Source organism: Trachypithecus francoisi, unplaced genomic scaffold (assembly GCF_009764315.1).
Source record: "Trachypithecus francoisi isolate TF-2019V2 unplaced genomic scaffold, Tfra_2.0 Lachesis_group3, whole genome shotgun sequence".
NCBI classification, from domain to species: Eukaryota; Metazoa; Chordata; class Mammalia; order Primates; family Cercopithecidae; genus Trachypithecus; species Trachypithecus francoisi.
This window is the reverse complement of record NW_022681468.1, coordinates 144864117-144871521: the sequence shown is the minus strand read 5'-3', so window position 1 is coordinate 144871521 and position 7405 is coordinate 144864117. Positions and strand designations below refer to the sequence as shown.

Sequence of the window (7405 nt, the reverse complement as noted above, 5' to 3'; positions counted from 1 at the left end):
ACACGGGCCACTTCCTGAAAATCTCTCTCTCTCTCTCTCTCTATATATATATATAAACATATATATATATATAGATGTACACACACACACACACACACATACGTACAACGTGTAGGTAGACGGATAGATCTCCTATTGGTTCTGTTATTCTGGAGAACTGTGACTAATACAACTTTTCTGATAAGAAAGTTATTCCTCTATCTCTACTTCCCGCATTTTTTCTATTTGGAACTAGCATTTGTAATTTGCATCCAATACTTGCATTTATTTACAAGCATTTCTTCATGGGCTCATGAAACTCTGATATATTTCTATTGTGCTGCTTCTTATTTTTATTAAAGAGCCTTATCATCCATTTATCTTCTTAAAAAGAGGACATTTCAAAATTACATTCAATAGAAAGTAATGTTATAGCAGAAATACAAAGTGATATCTCCATACTTTGTTACAAATTTTTTCAGATGGAACTCTTTTTTTTTTTTGAGATGGAGTCTTGCTCTGTGGCCCAGGCTGGAGTGCAGTGGCCGAATCTCAGCTCACTGCAAGCTCCACCTCCCGGGTTCACGCCATTCTCCTGCCTCAGCCTCCCGAGTAGCTGGGACTACAGGCGCCCGCCACCTCGCCTGGCTAGTTTTTTTTTTTTTTTTTTTTGTATCTTTTAGTAGAGACGGGGTTTCACCATGTTAGCCAGGATGGTCTCGATCTCCTGACCTTGTGATACGCCTGCCTCGGCCTCCCAAAGTGCTGGGATTACAGGCTTGAGCCACCGCGCGCCTGGCCCAGATGGAGCTCTTTTTTTTTTTTTTTTTTTTTTTTTTTTTTTTTTTGAGACGGAGTCTGGCTCTGTCGCCCAGGCTGGAGTGCGGTGGCCGGATCTCAGCTCACTGCAAGCTCCGCCTCCCAGGTTCCCGCCATTCTCCTGCCTCCGCCTCCCAAGTAGCTGGGACTACAGGCGCCCACCTCGTCGCCCGGCTAGTTTTTTGTATTCTTTAGTAGAGACGGGGTTTCACCGTATTAGCCAGGATGGTCTCAATCTCCTGACCTCGTGATCCGCCCGTCTCGGCCTCCCAAAGTGCTGGGATTACAGGCTTGAGCCACCGCGCCCGGCCCAGATGGAGCTCTTAAAAACATTTTAAGTCTTGAGTGTATCTACTGGATAACATTCATTTCCTTTTTTTTGAATATAGTTAACTATATATTTAGTGGATTATGGGTGGAAAAGAAGGATATTTGAATATTTAAGACACAAAAGACAAGATTGATACCAAGACTGACAACACAGAACAAATGCCAGGTTACAAGAGAGAAGGCAGAGATGTTAATAGTGATAAATTAAGAATCCTTTGGAACTTTTTCATAACAGGCTGGTAGTATATAGAACACATGACTACCTTAAGTTCCTTTCTCCTAATCTCTCTTGTTGCCTGTAGCCTCAAAAGTGTCCCACTGGGAGAGTGACTTTTCCGAGACTGTCATGGGTGTCTTTCTCATTGGGACTTGTGTCTCCTAATGCTTGTGTGGCAGGTAGGTGCTTCTTTGAGTCTTGGTGATAGAAACACATAGAAATATGATTTAGTCCTTAAGGAACAAAAAGGAACCCATCCAGTCTTCAAGGGCGAGAAAAAGTTCAAAAGAATCAGAATTTTTTTTTTTTTTTTTTTTTTTTTTTTTTTTTTAGTACCAAAGCAAAGCTTACTCAGGCTTTTCAGAGCAGTAAAAAAAAAAAAAAAAAAAAAAAAAAAGATAGAAAAGTAGACAACACGCTTCTTATCTCCAAAGAAATTCTAGAGGGGTTCATTTTAAAAAGGAGAAGACACATGCTACTATTTAAAGAAGTCCCAGAAGTACTTAAACTTGAAATTCCCGCTGTGACAGCAGCTTTCCTCATTACCCTCATTCTTAGGCATCGTCTATGTCCCCAGAGGAGTTGAAGCCAACGCTGTTTTTCTACTCAGTACAGTGTCCAGCAGCAACTATGACAACTATGTGTGCTGCAAAGAATTTTTCCAGAGGTGGGTGTCTCCAGGGCCAGAGTTCCCTCTCAGCACTTTATGGGGGAAGTTATTCTCTACTCTACACCTGAAAGTAGAGAAGAAAAGAAACACATGTGAACGTATTTGGAAGTGCGTAAGTGGTGTATATAAAGGGGAATGTCATGTTCAGCCTTGTGTTTTTCCTTCCTTCCTACTGGAACTCGTTTGAGTCTTTGTTACCCAGTTAGTAGAAGTTGTAGATCTGAATAGAAGTTTTCTTGTTTGTCGAAAGAGTGTTACCACTAGTGATTGAAAGGTTGGCATTTCCAGAGAGAAAGGTGGCAGCAACCCTTTTGCAAATTTTAAACAGTGATGCGAATTCTGGCCCTTTGTCTTTAAGCATTATATTAAGCAGACTTGGACGTCTTTCTTTCAGCATTTCATTCAACATTACTAACCCCTTTTCCTCCTCTGGTCCCTGGGAAAACATGGACTACCATGCAAAAGCTCCTACCAAATGCTGTGGCATCTTCAATCACAGTTCCTGCCCACCACAAGGGGCCCAAATCCCTGAGCCACACCCCTGAATGGATAGATCTTCTACAGAAGCATAGATTGGGCATCCTTTGCTTGTCTCCAGCTTCTCTGCATTGCACTGTTTTGCTACATACTGTGAGAATCACTCAACCTCTTGCACCCTCAAGTTCCTGGCTTTGAGCAGCTACCTTTCCTAAGTGAAAAGCGAGCATCTGAAAAGAGATCGCTTGCTTTAGAAATATGTTAAAGATGGTTTCCCTCTAAAGAATGACTCCAAAACATGAGAGATGGTCCATCTGAATAAATCCTTAAGTGAAATAAAGACCATGATAGACATTGCTGATGCTGGTATCCTTTGGACAAATGAATCTGGAGAACAGAAGAAACCACATGGAGCCGGGCGTGGTGGCTCACACCTGTAATCCCAGCACTTTGGGAGGCCGAAGCAGGTGGATCACTTGAGGCCAGGAGTTCGAGATCAGCCTGGCCAACATGGTGAAACCCTGTCTCCACTAAAAATGCAAAAAATGAGCCGGGCGTGGTGGCGTGTGCCTGTAGTCCTGGCTGCTCAGGAGGCGGAGGCACAAGAATTGCTTGAACCCAGGAGGTGGAGGCTGCAGTGAGCCAAAATCATGCCACTGCACTCTAGCCTAGGGTGACAGAGTGAGACTCTATGTCAAAAAACAAACAAACGAAACGAAAGAAGAAACTACACGGAGACTAGGAGTCTTTATTAGGAGAAAGGAAATGTAGTTTACCTGTAACTAGAAATGGAGCTTAGAATTGTATTTATGGGCTAAGAGAGTGACATGTACCCAGGTACAGGAGAAACTTCAGAGCCTTGCGGACCTTTGGCCATACACACAAGCAGGGGTTCTCTCTTACAAGAGCTCCTTTCAAATCCTAGGCACATTTTAGTCATACGACTGCAAACTCAAAATTAATTTGCCTTAGTTCTAGTGGTGATCAGGTCTGGTGGTCAAGTGGTGGGTGAAGATTGCAATTTTAAATAAAATGGTTAGGGAAGGACTCACATTTGGGCAAAGACCTGAAGGAGGTAGGGGAACAACTCATGGAGATAGCTGGGGACAAGGCTTCCAGAAGAAAAGCAAGAGCAAAGGTCCGACAGTGAAAGTCTGTCTGGGATGTTCTGGGGCCAGCGAGGAGGCCTATGAGACTGGAGTGAAGTGAGGAAGGGAGGTGGAGGAGCTGGAGCTGGAGCTGGAGCTGGAGCTGGGGTGGCAGTGGGGCCCAGGTGGTGTGGAACTTCTGTAAGCAAACAGGCTTCCCCTGAGTGAGTTGGGAGGGAGAGGAGTAACATGACCTGACTTTTGTTTTAATGAGATCATTCTTGCTGCTGATGAGAACAGACTAAAAGGGAACAAGGGTAGAAGCAAAGAGATCAGGAGGAGGTGTTTTCAGTAATCCAGGGGAGAGATGACAGTAGCTGGGACCAGGATGGGAAGAACTGAGGTGGCAAGAAGTGGTAGGACTGTGAATATATTTCAAAGGTAGATGGATCTGCTGGTGGATTAGATATGAAGTGTGAGAGAGAGAGAGGAGTCACAGATGCGTCCAAGGTTGTCAGCCTGAGCCATTGGAGGGATGGAATTACCTTAACTAAACAGAGGAAGACTCAGGGAGAGGCAGGTGTTGGGAGAAACATCAGAAGTTCAGTTTGGGATGTGCCTAGCAGAGACATTGAATAGGCAGTTGAATACATGAGTGTAGACAAGTCAGGACTGGAGTTATAAGCTTGGGAGTCATATACATGGAAATGAAGGCCGTAAGACTGAATGAGATTCCCAAGAAAGAAAATATAGACAGAATCTAAGAGAAAGAGCCAAAGACTGAGCCCTGGAGCACTCCAATGGTTAAAGTCAGTAGGAACCAGCCAAGGAGATGGAGAAATAGCAGCCATTGAGGAAAGAGGAAAGCCAGGAGAGAGGGGTATTATGAAAACCAGAGGAATGTCAGGCGCGGTGGCTCTTGCCTGTAATCCCAGCACTTTGGGAGGCTGAGGCAGGCGGATCACCTGAGGTCAGGAGTTTGAGACCAGCCTGATCAACATGGAGAAACCCTATCTCTACCAAAAATACAAAATTAACCGGGCGTGGTGGTGCATGTCTGTAATCCCAGCTACTTGGGAGGCTGAGGCGGGAGAATCACTTGAACCTGGGAGGCAGAGGTTGCAGTGAGCCGAGATCGCGCCATTGCACTCCAGCCTGGGCGACAAGAGTGAAACTCCGTCTCAAAAAAAAAGAAAGAAAACCAGAGGAAGAAAATGTTTTATGGGGGAAAAAAGGGGTCCACTGTTGAACATTGCTGATCAGTCAAGTAAGAATGAGGGGTATTTGCCTGGGATTTTGCAATGTAGGGAACATTAGTCATTGTAACAAGGGCAGTTTATGTAGAGAGGTGGGGGGTAGGAGCCTGAATGAGTAGGTTCAGGAGAAAACGGGATGAGAGGAACTGCAGACAGGGAGGATGGATGACTATTTTGAAGAGTTTTTCTGCAGAGAGTGCAAGAATAGAGCAGTAGCTAGAGGTGAAAGTGAAGTCAAGAGAGGGTTTTTTTTCCTTTTTAAAGTGGATGCAATAATACTGCATTTGCACACTAATGGAAATGTCTAATAGAAAAAATGTTGATGCATCACAGAAGCAGAGAAGAGTTGGAGAAATTCTTTTCTCAGCATGTCTCACAGAACTGAAGACATTCTAACCTATGCCAAAGTTTGTTCCTATCCTATGTACAATGAAATGCCAGCAATTCTGGTTAAGGAAGTAGTTTCTGCAGGGGCAGAAGTGGAAAGCGTTTCCGAGGTCCTTTGGAAAGCCACATCCCTGTATCTTGGAGCCTGAGGGCAGGGTGTGTGTGGATGAAAGTGCTAACCCAAGGGCCTCAGCTTTGACTTGAAGATAAATTCTTCTGGGCATTCGCACAAAACCCACTCAAGCAACCTTTCTGTACAATATAGCTTATAAAAAGACTTCGCTAAAACGGATTTTACCATTTGTGATTATTGGAAGAGACAATCCATTCCACTGAGAGACTTTGTGGGAGATGGGCAGAAGAGGGGATCGGATTTCTGTGCTGAGAGGTCAGTGTGGCTGCTGAGGACTGAGGAAGCTGTGTCAATAGTTCAGGTGAGAGACATCGGTAACTTGAACTAGAATGGAGGCAGCGAGGATGAATTTGATTAATTTGTTCTAAGCTAAAGGCATACCTTTGGCAGATTTCCTAGAGATCATAATGAAATCATGGGTAGTAAAGTGAGGGAAGGATCTAGTGAAGAATGAGAAAGACATGGGGCCTTGAAAAGAGCCCTAAGGAAGCCTAAGACTTTCGAGTCCTTTAGACTCCAGGGCTTGGTAAACTTATCCTGTAAAGGATTGGATAGTAAATATTTTAGGCTTTGTAGCCAAGAATCAAAATCAAGATATTATATAGGTACTTATATAACAAAGAGGAAAGAGAAGCCATAAAGCTTTTATTGACAAAATTCAAAATATAATAAAAATTGAGGACACCTTTTTTATAATATAGTTCTACCAATGAGAAAAATGAAATTTTCTTTTGAGGGAATGATCGTTTTGCTTAATTGGTGTTCAGAATTAGTCTTCCCTATTATCAAAATAAATTGCAAATGTTCATCTATTAATGTGATGAGGTTTTACATCTTTATATATTTCAAATGTCTTTACACAGACACGTAATGCCAAATGCTGATATCAATTCAGGAACATATAATTTGAACATATTCATTGCTTGGAAAGGTATTCATAGAAGTCTATTAGATTCTTCTTTTGACAGTTGGCTTTTAGCTTGTCATTGCCAATACATTTCTTTTTTTTTTTTTGAGCTAGAGTCTCGCTTCGTGGCCCAGGCTGGAGTGCAGTGGCGCAATCTCGGCTCACTGCAACCTCCACCTCCCAGGTTCTAGCGATTCTCCTGCCTCAGCCTCCCGAGTAGCTGGGACTACAGACACGCGCCACCATGCCCAGCTAATTTTTGTAATTTTTAGTAGAGACGATGTTTCACCGTATTGGCCAGGATGGTCTCAAACTCCTGACCTCATGATCCGCCCGCCTCAGACTCCCAAAGTGTTGGGATTAGAGGCGTGAGCCACCACGCCCAGCCTACACTTTCTTTTTTAATTTTAAAACCTTTTTTTAATTATTTAAAAATTTTTAAATTAAAAATATGGAAGCTTTCATGAATTTGCATGTCATCCTTGCACAGGAGCCATGCTAATCTTCTCTGTATCGTTCCAATTTCTATACATGTGCTGCCAAAGCAAGCACCGATAAATCACTTTCCTAAACCACACAGTTAAATGTACTTTGAAATTACCTTTGTTCTTGCATTGAGTTCAGAAAAACTCTGCTGGAATGGTCATTTAGGCTCAGAAAATATATCTGTTGCAAATGGATAATGGAGATCTTGCTTTTTGTTTTCAGTTTTGACAGCATGGGAAGTACATAAAGTAATTTCATGTACTAAATGACTTTACCATAAGTTTTGAATATTAGCAGTGTTTTGCCTCATAATTTTAGGTTGAATTTATTAAGAAATATTATCGGCCGGGCGCGGTGGCTCAAGCCTGTAATCCCAGCACTTTGGGAGGCCGAGACGGGCGGATCACGAGGTCAGGAGATCGAGACCATCTTGGCTAACACGGTGAAACCCCGTCTCTACTAAAAATACAAAAACTAGCCGGGCGAGGTGGCGGGCGCCTGTAGTCCCAGCTCCTCGGGAGGCTGAGGCAGGAGAATGGCGTAAACCCGAGAGGCGGAGCTTGCAGTGAGCTGAGATCCGGCCACTGCGCTCCAGTCCGGGCGACAGAGCAAGACTCCGCCTCAAAAAAAAAAAAAAAAAAAAAAAAAAAAAAAAA

At 43.3% G+C, this 7405-nt stretch overlaps 1 non-coding gene across 1 annotated transcript; it reads right to left on the bottom strand.

The window, feature by feature from the left end:
• Positions 1–6708: 6708 nt before the first annotated feature.
• LOC117071633 lies at positions 6709–6815 on the bottom strand. Its single transcript, XR_004432401.1, has one exon. It is a non-coding gene; the product is annotated as a U6 spliceosomal RNA (small nuclear RNA).
• Positions 6816–7405: the final 590 nt, after the last annotated feature.